This window comes from Lipotes vexillifer, unplaced genomic scaffold (assembly GCF_000442215.2).
Source record: "Lipotes vexillifer unplaced genomic scaffold, Lipotes_vexillifer_v1.1 scaffold182, whole genome shotgun sequence".
NCBI lineage: Eukaryota > Metazoa > Chordata > Mammalia > Artiodactyla > Lipotidae > Lipotes > Lipotes vexillifer.
Genome location: NW_006798798.1, coordinates 7064953 through 7081118, shown reverse-complemented (window position 1 = coordinate 7081118; position 16166 = coordinate 7064953). Strand labels below are relative to the sequence as shown.

The 16166-nt window shown below is 39.4% G+C and overlaps 1 non-coding gene across 1 annotated transcript; it reads left to right on the top strand.

Moving 5' to 3' along the window:
• The first annotated feature begins 13586 nt into the window (after positions 1–13586).
• On the top strand, positions 13587–13657 carry TRNAE-UUC (transfer RNA glutamic acid (anticodon UUC)). Its single transcript has one exon. It is a non-coding gene; the product is annotated as a tRNA-Glu (tRNA).
• Positions 13658–16166: the final 2509 nt, after the last annotated feature.

The window sequence follows — 16166 nt, the reverse complement described above, 5'->3', positions numbered from 1 at the left end:
TTACTTTTAATCCCGAGACCCTGAGAGTCGGAGGTTGGGCAACCAAGTAGATCAGCCCAAGCGGCTAGGCCGCCCACCAAGTTCTGCCGGAAAGGGGAAGGGTCCGGCCGCAGCTCGGAGTTTACCACTCAGATTCCGAGCCGGAGTCCCAGTTCCCCCCTTGAGAGCCGACTTCCCAGGAGCGCTGCATGGACCCGGAAGACTTCCCGCCGCGCGGCGCCTCCCGCCCGGCCGGGTCCCTTGTCCAGCAGGCCCCTGCCAGGACAACCACAGCTTCGCTACCACGTTTAGTACAGTCCGCCAGGACTGCTTTTATTGGCCCGGCGGTCTTTGGGGCTTCTTGTGAGGGCGGGCTTCCGAAGGAAACGGTAGCCAATGGGAAACACGATCAACTGTTAATAGACAGAACACCGTTTCCAGGCAACGCAAAGGAGGAAGGCAAGAACGCAGGTATCCTCAAATATATATAAACAGAGCTCTTAGTCAATGGATGTGCAAAGGTGGGGAGGTTTCGCTCACGTTGGCCAATGAGAAGCGTTTGCGGCCGACCCGCCTACAAACATTAACAAAAGGTGTCCTGGGAGTCTCAGCTTCAGAATTCCTGCGCTGGGCAGCCCACCCGGACTTTACAATCAACCCTTCGCGCTGTTTGCTCCTTCTCTGAGATTTACACCCGGCGCTGGAGACCCTCCGGCCTTGTCCCGGTGCTACGACCCTGTTGACTCCGAGACCTGACTTTGCACACAGCCGGTCTCATCACTGGGCTAATAAATCATAAGTAATAAAATTAAGGAAATGGACAAGGGGAGACATTGATGCAAGAAATCAAACAGACGCTTTCTGTGAAGATGCCCTATGCAAAATCGAGCCCAGGGGCAGGTTGCACGTTTCTAATCAGCAATCAATACAGAGTGGGCAGGCAGCAGACATTGCATTTAATTCAAATTACAGCCATTTCAATGTTCTACAGCTTACCTCAGGTTCTGAGCGCAACGCTGTGCTTATAAGCAACAACCGACTGGTTTAATTTCAGCAAACTCCTTTTCGTGTGCGTATTTAAAATTTTTCCATTTCAAAGGGGTCGTTGGCCTTGCTGCATTTTTTTTTTTCTTGGTCGCCCCAGAGACCCACGGTGCCCCTCGATTTTAATCTCCACCCACAGAGTCCAGAGCCCCATTCTTCCACTTGGAGACTGTTCCCAAAATAGTATTATTATAGTATATATAGTTTAGTATTATGCAGAAAATATGCATAAAAACCTTGCCATTCTTCGATATAGAACCCTACATTACAAGCTGGTGAAAACTGAGAATTTTAACCAGAATATGTTTTTCTTCTATTTGAATCCAAACATTTCTATCTCCTTTACAATTGTTGGGCAGAGTTTCAAAATCAAGCAATAAACTCCCTTCAGTTTATCCTATGTACAGTGCCCCCTCCATATATGTAGGATCAAATGCAGGCCACATCCTTCCTAGCACCAAGGACTGGGAGACTCACATCCCAGATTATCCACCTCAGTGCCTTCCAAGGTGTTAAAATCAAACTGCTCACGACAGAAAATGGATGCCTCAAGAAGTGACAGTGACCCAGCAATTCCACTTTTAGGTATATACTCAAGAGAAATGAAAACATAGGTCCACACAAAATCTTGTACGTGAATGTTCTTAGCATTCATAATAGCCCCAAAGTGGAAACAACCCAATATCCATCAACTGATGAATATATAAATAAAGTGTGGTATATCCAGACAAATGAATAATACTCAGCAATAAAAAGGAACGAAGTACTGATACATGCTACTGTGAAACAGAATAAAGGAAATCTCATTTAAAATGGAGGCAGAAGGGGGAGACCTCACACACTACCACTTGATTTCAATTACACACCCCAAGAGGAAGTGGTACAGACCTGAAGGGGAAGAATTCTCCTGGCCCAGCAACAAGCCCAGCCAATGAGAAACGCTGCACCATGAACTCTTTCATCCAGTGGTTTAGTTCAAAACAGCCCCTCCCAGCCTCCCCCTTTTTCTCTTCCTCTCATTTGCCAGTTGTACTTGCCTATAGTTTTTCCTGTAACATGCTTGTCCTGAAATGCAGTTCTTTGCTTCTCCTGAATAAGCCCATTTTGCTCATAAAATAACTGGCCATTTTATTTTTAAGGTCGACACTACACCATGGATGAACTCAGAAAACACTGTGCTAAGTAAAAGAAGCCAGTCACAAAGACCACATATTATGTGATTCCACTTACATGAAATGTCCAGACTAGACAAATATATAGAGACAGAAAGTAGATTAGTGGTTGCCCAGGAGTAGGGGAGGTGGGAGGAAATAGAAGAGTGGATTTGGGATTTCTTTGGGGGTAATGAAAATATTCTAAAATTGTGGTGATGTTTGCATGACTTTGTGAATATACTAAAAGCCATTTAATTTTTTTTGTAACCTGTTTTTTATTTGAGATATAGTTCATATTCCACAAAACTTACCATTCACCAATTTTAAAGTGTACAACTCAGTGGTTTTCAATATATTCACAGGGTTGTGGAAATATCATCACTTACTCCTGGGCATTTCCATGACCCCATAAAGAAACTCCATGCCATTAGTAGCCACTCCCCATTCCCTTTTTCCTAGCCCTGGAGACCAGTGATCTACCTTCTGTCTCTATGGATTTGCCTATTCTGAACACTGCATATAAATGCATATATGCAGTATCTGGATATTACATATATGGATGCATATGATTTGCATACATATGAGGCCTTGTGTTGTGGCTTCTGAGCAATAATTGTTTTCAAGGTTCATCCATGTTGTAGTGTGTCGTCAGTGCTCATTCCTCTCTATGGCCAAGAAAGATTCCACTGTATGGAGAGACACATATTGTTTATCCATTCATCAGTTGATGGATATTTGTTCTCTTTTTTGTCTGTTAGGAATCATGCTGCTCTTAATATTCAGGTACACATTTTTGTGAACATATGTTTTCAACTCTCTTGGGTATAAACCTGGCTGGTCAAATGGTAACTCTACGTTTTTTGTGGGTTTTTTTGCGGTACACGGGCCTCTCACTGTTGTGGCCTCTCCCGTTGCGGAGCACAGGCTCTAGACACGCAGGCTCAGTGGCCATGGCTCACGGGCCCAGCTGCTCCGCGGCATGTGGGATCTTCCCGGACCGGGACACGAACCCGTGTCCCCTGCCTTGGCAGGCGGACTCTCAACCACTGCGCCACCAGGGAAGCCCTACGTTTACTTTTTTGAGGAACTGCCAAACTATTTTCCAAAGCTGCTGCATCATTTTACATTCCCACCGGCAGTGTATGAGAGTTCTGATTTCTTGATATCCTGGACAATGCTTGTTATTGCCCATTTTTCTTTTACTGTACTCATCCTAGTGGGTGTGAAGTGGTTTCTCATTGTGGGTTTGATTTGCATTTTCCTAGTGACTAATGAAATTGTGTATATTTTCATGTGCTTATTGAACTTTTGTATACCCTCTCTGGAGAAACGTCCATTCAAATCCTTTGTCCATTTTTCAATTGGGTTGTCTTCTTGAGTTGTGTTTTTTTATATATTCTGGGTAATACATACTTAGCAGATATATGACTTGCAAATATTTCCTTCCATTCTGTGGATTTTTTCACTTTCTTGACAGTGTTCTTTGACACATGAAAGTTTTAAAATTTGATGAAGTCCCATTAATTTTTTTCCTTGGTTGCTTGTGGTTTAGATGTCATAGCTAAGAAGCCATTGTGTACTCTAAGGTCATAAATATTTACAGCTATGTTTTCTTCTTTGTTTTGTTTTGTTGACTGTGCAGCTTGCAGGATCCCAGCTCCCCAACCAGGGACTGAACCCCGGGCCCTCAGCAGTGAAAGCGTGGAGTGCCAACCACTGGACTGCCAGGGAATTCTCACATTTTCTTCTAAAAATTTTACAAGTTACATTTGGGTCTTTGATCAGTTTGAATTAACTTTTGTATATGGTATTGTTAGGGATCCAACTTCATTCTTTTGCAGTGGTCCCAGTACCATTTGTTGAAAAGAATATTCTGATCCCATTAAATGAGCTTGTCACCCTAGTTGAAATCAATTGCCTATAGGTGTATGGGTTTATTTCTGGACTCTCTAATCTGTTCCATTAATCCACATGTCTATCCTGATGCCAGTACCACATTGTCTGGCTTACTGTTACTTTGCAGTAAGTTCTGAAATTGGGAAGTGTGAGGTCCTCCAACTTTGTCCTTATTCCAAGGTTGTTTTGATTATTCTGGGTCCCTTGCATTTCCTAGTGAATATTAGGATCAGCTTGTCAGTGTGTTTTTCCTCACTTTGCTTTCTTTCACTCAGTGTCTCCTGGGGTTGGGTCCACATTACTGTAGGAACCGTCCGGCGGTTTCTAGCGATGGCAGGTCACTCCTCTGAAAGGAGGGACTAACTCATGTCACGTGGTTATTCTTGGTTTTGTGGTCAAGACAAGAAGGTCAGCCTTCGTATCCACGAGAGGCAGGTGAGGGTACCGGCGCCCTTCCCTAAATGGCAGAGGGAAGCCCTAACTTGGCCGCGGGGCATTGTCAGCCCAAAGCCGAGTCCAGGAAGGGCCGGGAGCCCAGAGGCCGCCCCACGGAGCACCGCAACCGAGCGAGAGCGCCCTAAAAGCCATTTAATTTTACACTTGCAGTGGCTGATTTGTATGGTATGTGAATTATATCTCAATAAAACAGTGTCTGTATATCTTTTTATATAGTATTTCCTCCAAAGTTCACTTTTTTGTAATTGACAAAGAAATCAAGATTTAGTTCGTGTCATTTCAGATGCCCTAGGACCATTTTATTCTACCATTATTTCTAAAACATCTCCGTAGAGTTTTCCCACTAGTTCCTAAAGAATTTTACTCTTTTTAAGGCTTTCATCAGAATTTTTTTAAGGAAACAAAGTATATATTTAGTGATCTGAGACAAGTGAATGAACTTATGATCTGCAGAAGCCAAAAACAGATAATAATATTTAAAAAACCCTCATTCTTATATCTGCATCTTTAGTATCCTTGAATTATATACAAGAATTGTGACTTCTGTGATTAAAAATAAATGCGTATGACAAGGATTCAATAAAGGATAGGCACTAATAAACTGTACTCCATACTTACTGGGGTGAGGTCTTTAAAGATGCTACTACAGTAAGAAAAAAGAAAAAGAAAAGGCCGAGAAACTGCATTGGCCAACAAGATGCTAAAATCTACCTAAGCCAGTTATTCAGCACACACACACTAAATGGATGTGTAAAATGGTCAACACAGTCTCCTTGAATATAACCCCTTATTAATAGGTCTGTGGAGTAAGAGACGGTGTTCTACGGAGTCAGGGATGGGAGAATATGCATTATCAGTGATGGGGTGTCTGTGAAATCAGTGAAGGGGCTATGTGAAGGCCAGACCTGTGGGGTTATTGATCAGGATCTGTGTGTCAGTGGTGGGGATTGTGTAAGGTCAGTGAGTCAGTATGTATTCGGGGTCCGGCCAAGTGCACCGATTCCACCCACCACTGGGTGCGGTCAGGAAGGGCAGTGACACCTCGGAGTGAAGGGCGGGGTTGGTGGTGTTTTTTTAGAGACGGCAGACATCCGAACACCGGAGGCTTTTAGGAAGCAGTTTTTGTCTGGGTCTCATCAGGGTCCAATGGGAGACCTGGTGGGAGGTACCGCCGGACTGTAAATAACTGGTGAAGGCGGGGCCTCTCAACAACAAAGGAGCCAATTGGAGGCCTGGGATGCTAGGCCATTGCTGTGAGTGACCGGCAAGGATAAGCCCTCCCAAAAACAAAGGGCCCCTGGGAAAGAAGTCTGTGAACCAGCGGACACTGAGACATTGCTATGGGAACAAAGGGCCTTTCAGGTCCAGGATCAGATCCTCTCTCCGACGATTTCTCTTTGTCTAACTGGCGAGCTTTCGTCCAGCGCGTCCCCATGAGGGTCCAGCGTGCCGTCTCCCGCCGTTTTCTCTAATCTGGGGGCTATGTGTTTTCCTACGTCACTGCACGAGTCTCACTCGTCTCCTACCCCAGGCATTTGCCGCGTGTTGCTAGACATGTCCTCTCTCGCTCTACCCAGGAAAGCAGTTGGGATTTGGGGGGAGGAGGCAGGTGCGGGGTAGCTATGGCGGGGTGGGGTTGGGGGAGGGGAAGAGAACAGAGTCCTTTACTACACCGTAGCCCACTTAGATTCCCGTCTGTGACAGGAGAATCATCTTTTCGCAGGGTTTTAAATCTGAGGCACTTGGGGAGAGGGCAGAGTTGCAGCATGGCAAAGTTGGGGATTGGAACGGTGGGAGATGTGTCAATGTGAGTCGGTATCATTATTCCTGGCACCCTATATTTGCCTGCTCAGGTTTCCCAGTCTGTACCAGGTGCACCGCTGACCCGCAGGGGTCTGAGGGGAAGTCAGTCCCAAGTCTCTGCTCCCCTGGGCTGGATTGGAATTTGGTCCCAGAGGCTTCAATCTCAACGTACACATCCTGGGTGGAGGGGATAGTGTCTTTCGACTTTTAAATATTCAGTTTTTGCATAGTTACATTTATCAGTCTCTTCCTTTATGGATTCTGGGTTCTGTTTCTTATATGCAAAGATATCCTCGTGCTTAGATTAAAAAAAAAAAAACTTTATGTTCACCTAATTCTGTTATAGTTTTGATTTTTAAATTTCCCTTGGAATTTATTTTGGGCTACGGTGTAAGGTAGAGATGTAACTATTTTTTTCCCAGATGGATAAACAATTGTCCAAACACCATTTACTGAAGAGTCATCTTTTCCCCCTCTCTTCCATGTTTGTTACTGTCCCAATAACACAATGAAGTTCTGCAGACTATCTGACTTCTGATAGGGCAAGTCCTTCCATTATGTAATTATCTTCCAAAACATCTCTGGCTCTTCTGGCCCATTTTGCCTTGCAAATGAGTATCAGGATGGGCTACTCAAATTCTACTAAAGAAACGATGCTGGGATTCTGATTGAAATGGCCTAGAATTTATAGAATATTTTAGAAAGAACTGACATTTTAACATTAAATCTACCTATTGGGAATTATGGTATCTGTTTCCTTTTATTCAGGTCTTCTATGTCTTTCAGTAAAATCTTATACTTTTATTCAAGTAGATCTTACATAATTCTTTTTAGACCTATTCTGAGGCTTTATTCTAAGACCTATTCTTAGACCTATCCTAAGTTTTTTTTTAGTTTTATAATGATATATATTGTGATTATTACATTTTCTAAGTAATTGTTACCTGTGTGTACATTTTTAGTGTTGATCTTTTTAAAAATTAATTAACTTTTATTTATTTATTTGGCTGTGCCGGGTCTCGGTTGCAGCATGCAGGATCTTCATTGCGGAATGCAGGATCCTTAGTTGTGCATGCAGGATCTTTAGTTGCGGCATGCATGTGGATTCTCAGTTGTGGCATGCTAACTCTTAGTTGTGGCATGTGGGATCTAGTTCCCTGACCAGGGATTGAACTGGACGCCCTGCTTTGGGAGCTCATAGTCTTAGCTGCTGGACCACCAGAGAAGTCCCTAGTGTTGATCTTATTTGTTTTTGTATTTCATTGAGGTATAGTTGATTTACAGTGTCATGTTAGTTTCAGATGTACAGCACAGTGACTAAATTATAAATATATACATATACATATTCTTTTTCATATTCTTTCCCTTATAGGTCATTACAAAATAGAGTATACTTCCCTATGCTATACAGTAGGCCCTTGTTGGTTATGTTTTATATATAGTAGTGTGTATATGTTAATGATCTTATTTGTTTTAAGAATATAAAACATATATAGAAATAGTTTCGTTTTGTGTATATAAATTATACATATTGTTTTATATCTGGTTTGATTAGTTAACATTATCTCTTGGGAATTTTTCCATCTTGGTACATATAGATATTATATTTCTGGTTTTCTTTTAAGCTGCATATTGTTTCATAGTAAAAGTGAGCCATGGGATTGGCTGGGCCTCTGCCGCGGTAGGTGGCTGTGAGAGGTAGGGAGGTAGGTGGGCCGCATCGCGCCGCCTCCACCTCCGGGCGGTAGCTTTGCCTCCCTCTCCTGTTCTGCCGCGGGCCCACGATGCCGCAGTACCAGACCTGCGAGTTCAGTCGCGCAGCGGAGAAACTCTACCTCGCAGACCCTATGAAGTCACGTGTGGTTCTCAAATATAGGCATTCTTATGGGAGTTTGTATATTAAAGTAACAGATGATTTAGTTTGGTGTATAGAACAGGCCAAGCTCAAGATGTAAAGAAGATTGAGAAATTCCACAGTCAACTAATGCAACTTATGGCGGCCAAGGAATCCATAGTGTTGCCATGGAAACGGACTGAATGGTTTGAAATGAAGACTGTCATGTTCTTAGGAAGTAGATATCTTTTGAATCTGAGAAAGTGTTGGGACAGAAAATACTTTATGTAACTAAGAGGACTATTCAGAAGCCAAGAGATCACTTTTTGTACTTTGTTTTTAATGTTTACTTTAGAGAGCTAGGAATGTAAATGCTTTCAGTTAGAAAGCCTTTATTTATTTTTGGAAATGGAGCAAGGAATGCCCCTATCTTGGAAACTTTTTGCAGATTGTTTGATGTTAGGCAAAATAAATAATTACTCTCTGGTAAGTTTGTATCAGTAATTTGAAAATGAGATATCAAGAAAAGCCAATTCTTCCTTAAATTTTGTTAATCTGTCTTTAAAATAAAATTAAATGTAACCATTTTACTGGATTGATAGATTTCTTTTGGAGCATGAATTGTGTGCTGTTGATGATCAGCAAATATAAAATACGGTAAGTGGAATTAACTGTGCACAGCAGTATAGCTGATTATATATGGTAGTGTAGTCTCAATTGTATCTAAAAATAACTATGAAAACAAGTATGATTTACCTTAAACTTTACAAATTTAAACTATATATTTTGTTGTTGTTGTTGTTTAACATCTTTATTGGAGTGTAGTTGCTTTGCAATGGTGTGTTGGTTTCTGCTGTATGACAAGGTGAATCATCTATACATAAACATGTGGCCCCGTATCTCGTCCCTCTTGCATCTCCCTCCCACCCTCCCTATCCCACCCCTCTGGGTGGACACAGAGCACCAAGCTGATCTCCCTGTGCTGTGTGGCTGTTTCCTGCTGGCTGTTTTATATTTGGTAGTGTATGTGTGTCCATGCCACTCTCTCACTTTGTCCCAGCTTGCCCTTCCCCCTCCCCGTGTCCTCAGGTCCATTCTCTATGTCTGCATCTTTGTTCCTGTCCTGCCCCTGGGTTCTTCAGAACCTTTTTTTTTTTTTTTTTTAAGATTCCATAAACTATATTTTTAAATACAAGGGATTCATAGTATCATTAACTTGTTGAGCAAAGACTTAACTTTGAATCTAATTCTCAGTGCTCAGAAACATCTGCCATTACTTTAAATGCATGAACAGAACACTCACTAATGGACTGAAACCACCATATTACAGAAATATCTGCCACCTATATTTTCTCAGAAGGGCTAAGGATCATTTGAACTGTTAAATTTTTGCATACCTCTATGACACCCCATTTCAGAACCTTTTTTTTTTTTTTTTTTTTAAGATTCCATAAACTATATTTTTAAATACAAGGGATTCATAGTATCATTAACTTGTTGAGCAAAGACTTAACTTTGAATCTAATTCTCAGTGCTCAGAAACATCTGCCATTACTTTAAATGCATGAACAGAACACTCACTAATGGACTGAAACCACCATATTACAGAAATATCTGCCACCTATATTTTCTCAGAAGGGCTAAGGATCATTTGAACTGTTAAATTTTTGCATACCTCTATGACACCCCAACCCATTTCTCTCATTACTTAACCAAGGTGTTAAGCATGACTGTCACAACTGTTCTCCATTAAACCAGAAGTATGATATTATTTGATATTTATATTTGTAACCTGAATTTTATCACCTAAATATAATGTTCACATGTTGATTCCTACATTAAAATATTTTTTGTTAGGAAAAAAAAATGAGCGATGGTTATTTACCCATTCCTGTACTGGCGGATATTTAAATTATTTTCAATGCTTTGTTTTCACTGAAACACTGTACTGAGCATTTGTTCTAGGTTGGAATTGTTCACTGAAGAGTCTGTGAATTTCAGCTCTTAATGGGCACTGAGACTGTCTGGATAAATGTTCTTTCCCAGAAGCCGCCCATGAGGGTGCCTTTTTCTACCACAGCTGCCAACACATGACCACTCAGAACCATCTGTGGCCCCTTGGACCATTAGTCTGCAGCTTCAGGGAATAGACTATGTTTTCCTCCCCTTCTTCTTGGCTGCTCTTTCCTTTTAGAATTTCTATGAGATGAGAATACAGTAGACCTTCAGCTGTTGCTTCATACTTGCCATTTGCACTGCATCCTGGCAAATTCCTCAGATCTATCTTCCTGTTTAACATGTCCAACTTAAACTGTATTTATTCTTCCATCCAGCCCACTTACTATACTGTTTTTATTTCAGTGATTTCACTTTTTATTTCCAAGTTATTTTTCTGATCATTTTTAAAGAAGTAATAACCTCTCACATCTCTCTGAGTAATTAGACTCATTCTAACATTCTGCCCTATTTGCTTTATTAGCCCTATCCCCTGGTTCTATAATTGTTTAACTTTTTAACTACAAGCTACCCTGGATGTTGCAAAAATAGTACAGAGAGTTTCTGTGTGTTAACATCTTCTCCCAAATGTTAACATTGGAAATAACTATAGCACAATTATCGAAACCAAAAAATTAACGTTATACAATACGTTATACAATACGAAGTGGTTTTCTCCTAATAGAATATTTATGCTTAACATATCTGTGTGCTTATGATTTAAACTCACTACTCCCTTCATTTTCAAGGATCCTATCTATTTTGTTTTCCTCTTCTTTTCTTTCCTGCCTTTGGTTCTACTCATTTGTTTAGTTTTTTTCTCCTTTAGTGGTATAGAATTTTAATCTCCTTTTGCCCTATTTATTTATTAACATCTTTCTTTGAGGATAATTGCATTACAATGGTGTGTTAGTTTCTGCTTTATAACAAAGTGAATCAGCTATGCCATATTTAATATTATTCCTTGCTTTCTATTTGTTTGATATTTTAATATTGCTATACCTGAATCTTTTGTTAACATTTTCCTGTGATATCTTTTTAAAAAATCCCTGTATTTTCAACCTGTACAAGTCTATTTTAGCTGTTCCTTAAAAACAGCATGTAGCTCAAAATTTCTTTTCCAATCTTAGAATCTTTGTCTTTCCATCCAATAACTCAACACATTATTTTATTGCATTAATAATAATAGTAATAGTAACATTAATTTGAACAATTATTATGTGCCAGGGCTACGTGTAGTATTTTACATTGATTATAACAATGGATTATACCATTTCATCCTAAGAAATGTACAATTATTCACATTTTTTAGATGTGAAAAGTAAGACCAGAAAAGGTACTAGAAAGCTTTTCCCAATGTTACACAGAAAGTGGAAAGCAAGAATTTGTACCCACAAATATTGGCTTCCAGGTCCACAAGCTTAGTCACTATGATATATTGCTACTTTTGGACTCATTTTTAAAAAAATTCTTCTTTTCTTTTTCCCTATGCCTTCAGGCATTTTTGATCAGTTTTCTTCCTCCATTTATTTAATTCTATATGGAAAAGTCAGTATTCCCCCTCAAGCTACATCCTCTGACCCAGTTCAAATATTGAATATTGGGCTTCCCTGGTGGCACAGTGGTTAAGAATGCGCCTGCCAATGCAGGGGACACGGGTTTGAGCCCTGGTCCAGAAAGATCCCACATGCCATGGAGCAACTAAGCCCATGCACATGTCACAACTACTGAGCCTGTGCTCTAGAGCCCATGAGCCACAACTACTGAGCCCAAGTGCCACAACTATCGAAGCTCGCGTGCCTAAAGCCCGTGCTCCGCAACAAGAAAAGCCACCACAATGAGAAGCCCATGCACAATGAAGAGTAGCCCCCACTCACCACAACTAGAGAAAAACCCATGTGCAGCAACAAAGACCCAACACAGCCAAAAATAAATAAATAAATAAATAAATAAAAAGAAAGTACAGTTCATCCACTGGGGAAGGTGGGAAGGAAATTAATAGAAACTGTCCCTGAAAAAGCTCAGACAGACAAAGACTTTCTAGACAAAGATCTAATAGACAAAGACTTTAAATCAATTATTTTATATATGTTCAAAGAGTGAAAGGAAACCACAAGAACAATGTTTCACCAAATAGAAAATATCAATAAAGAAAAAGAATTTACAAAAATGAACTACATAGAAATTTTGGAGCAGAAAAGTACAATAATTGATATGAAAAATTCACTAGAAGATTCAATAGCAGATTTGAACAGGCAGAAGAAACAACTGGCAAACTTGAAGATAAATCAAATGAAATTATCCAGTCTGAGGAGCAAAAATAAAAATAAAAATAAAAATAAATAAGAGACCTGTGGGACGTTTTCAAGCATACAAACATACATAAAATGGTAGTCTCAAACTGGGTAGGGGAGAGGAAGAAAGAATATTTGAAAGTAAAGGCAAAAAACTTTCCAAATTTGATGAAAAACATGGATCTATACATCTAAGAAGCTCAAGAAGCTCGAAATAGGACAAATTGAGAGATTCACAGGCAGACACGTTATAATCAAATTGTTGAAAGCCAAAGATAAAGAGAATATTTAAAGCAGTAAGAGAGAAGCCTTTCATCATGTATATGGAATCATTAACAAAATTAACAGCTGATTTCTCATTAGAAACCATGAAGGCCAGAGGCAGTAAGATGACATATTCAAACTGCTGAAAAAGAAAAACCAAAATTATCAGTCAAGATTTCTATAACCAGTTAAACTATCCATCAGAAATAAAGAAAAAATTAAGACAGTCCCAGATGAAAGTTCATCAGTATTGACCTGCCCTTCAGGGAATGCTAAAGAGAGCCCCTCAGGCTGAAACAAAATGACACTAGACAATAACCCAAATCCATATGAAGAAATAAAGAATGTCAGTAAAATAACTACATAGGTAAATACAGAAGTCAGTATTAGTGTATATTTGGTCTATAACTCATTTTGACCCCTATATGAATTAAAAGACAACTGCATGGGGACTTCCCTGGTGGTACAGTGGTTAAGACTCCATGCTCCAACACAGGGGGCCTGGGTTCAATCCCTGGTCAGGGAACTAGATCCCGCACGTTGTAACTAAGAGCTCACATGCTGCAACTAAAGATCCCACATGCAGCAACAAAGGTCCCACACGCAGCAACAAGGATCCCATGTGCCACAACTAAGACCTGGCACAGCCATTTAAATAAATAAATATTTTTTTAAAAAGCCAACTGCATGAAAAAATAATTATAAGTCTATATTGATGGGCACACCTGTATAAAGATGTAATTTGTGACAATAATAAAAAGAGTGGATAGAGCTGTAAAGGAGCAGAGTTTTTGTATACTACTGAGGCAAAGTTGGTATTAATTCAAACTAGATTGTTATAAGTTTAAAATGTCAATTGTAGGGAATTCCCTGGTGGTCCAGTGGTTAGGACTCAGCACTTTCACTGCTGTGGCCCAGGTTCAACCATGGTCGGGGAACTAAGAGCCCACAAGCCACACTGCATGGCCAAAAAATAATAATAATAAATAAAATAAAATGTCAATTGTAATCCCAAGAAATCACTAAGAAAAAAAATATATATATACAGAAAGAGAAATGAAGAGGGAATCAGAATGGTACACTACAAAAAAACTCGATTAAAAATAAAAGATGGCAATAATGAAGGAATTTGAGGAACAAAACATGTATAACATATGAAACAAATAGCAAACTGGCAGAAGTCCTGTCTTATCAGTAATTATTTAAATGTAAACAGATTAAACCCTCCAATTAAAAGGCAGAGATGGGTAGACAAGATTTTTTAAAAGATCTAATTATATGTTGTCTACAAAAGACTCACTTTAGATCCAAAGACACAGTTTCAAAGTGAAAACATGGAAAAAGACATTTTATGCAATTAATAATTCAAAGAGACTTGGAATTATTATAATATTAGACAAAATAGACTTTAAACCAGAAAACATTACAAAAGACAAGGACATTATATATTAATTAAAGTGTCAACCTATCAAAAGATATAACAATTGCAAACATATATGCAACTAACAACAGAGCCCCGAAATATATGAAGTAAAACTGACAAGACTGAAAGGAGAAATAGTTCAATAATAATGGCTGAAGACTTCAATACCCCACATCCTTTAATGGACACACAATGAGATAGAAGATCAACAAGGAAATAGAAGAATTGAATAACACTATAAACTGACTAGACTGAACAGACATATATAAAACACTCCACCCAACAACATCAGAATAAACAGTTTTCTCAAGTGTACATGAAATATACTTCAGGACAGACAATACATTATATCACAAAACAAGTTTCAATAAATGTATAAACTCTGAAACCATACATAGTATCTTCTCTGACCAAAATGGAATGAAATTAGAAATCAACAGCAGAAGGAAATATGAATATTCACAATACATGGAAATTAATTTACATTCTTAAAAAAATCACAACAAATTTAGAAAATACTTTGAGATAAATGAAAACAAAAACACAACACACTAAAATTTATGGGCTACAGCTAATGCAGTAATCAGAGGGAAATTCATACCTATAAACTGCTACATTAAAAGGAAGAAAAATTTCGAATCAATAACCTAACCTTCCACCTTAAGGAACTAGAAAAAGAAGAGCAAAGAAATGTAAAGTAAGCAGAAGGAAGGCAATGATAAATATTAGAAAGGATATAAACAAAAAAATAGAAAAACAGTAGAGAATCAACAAAACTACAAGTTAGTTCCTTGAAAATATCAACAAAATTGGTGATAACAGACTAAGAAAAAAAGGGAGAAGATTCAAGTTACTAATATCATGAGTGAAAGAAGAGACATTACTACTGAACTTACAGGAATAAAAAGGATTATAAAATAATATTATGAACAATTTTATGGTAACAAATTAGACGACCTAGATGAAATGGGAAAATCCCTAGAAACACACAAACTATCAAAGCCTATTCAAGAGAAGTATGCCTTTCTATGACAAGAGATTGAATCAGTAAACAAATAACTTCTGTTATGGACTGAACATTTGTGTCTCCCACAAAATTAATATTGAAGCCCTAACCTCCAACATGATGATATTTGGATGTGGAGTCTCTGGGAGATAATTAGGTTTAGATGAAGTCATGATGGCAGGGTGCCCATGATGGGACTAGTAAGAAGAAGAAACCAGAGAGTGCACCCTGTCTCTCCCTCTCTCTCTCTCAGTCTCTCTTCTCTGCCATGTGAGGATACAGCAAGAACAGACACCATATCTGCTGGCCCCTTGATCTTGGACTCTCCAGCTTCCAGAACTGTGAGAAATAAATGTTTTTTGTTTAAGCCACCCAGTTTATGGTATTTTGTTATAGCACCTCGAATTGACTGAGACAACTTCTAACAAAGAAAAGTTAAGAATCAGATGGCTTCACCAGTGAATTCTACCAAACATTTAAAGAAAAATTAACAATACTTCTCAAATTTTCCCCTCAAAAAGAAAAGGAGGGAACACTTCCTAACTCATTCTATGAGGCCAATATTACCCTCATATCAAAGCCAGTTATATACATCACAGAAGAGAAAAACTACAGACCAATATTGTTTATGAATATAGATGCAAAAATCCTCAACAAAATACTAGCAAATTGAATCAAGCAGCTTATTAAAAGAATTACTGTATGCACCATGACTAAATGGAATGTATCCCAGAAATGCAATGCTGGTTCAATACTGGAAAATCCATTAATGGAATACATTATATTAACAGAATGAAGGAAAAAGGGCATGTGTGAAAATACCTATAACTAGGGCTTCCCTGGTGGCGCAATGGTTGAGAGTCCGCCTGCGATGCAGGGGACACGGGTTCGTGCCCCGGTCCAGGAGGATCCCACATGCTGCGGAGCGGCTGGGCCCGTGAGCCATGGCCGCTGGGCCTGCACGTCCGGAGCCTGTGCTCCGCAGCGGGAGAGGCCACAACAGTGAGAGGCCCGCCTT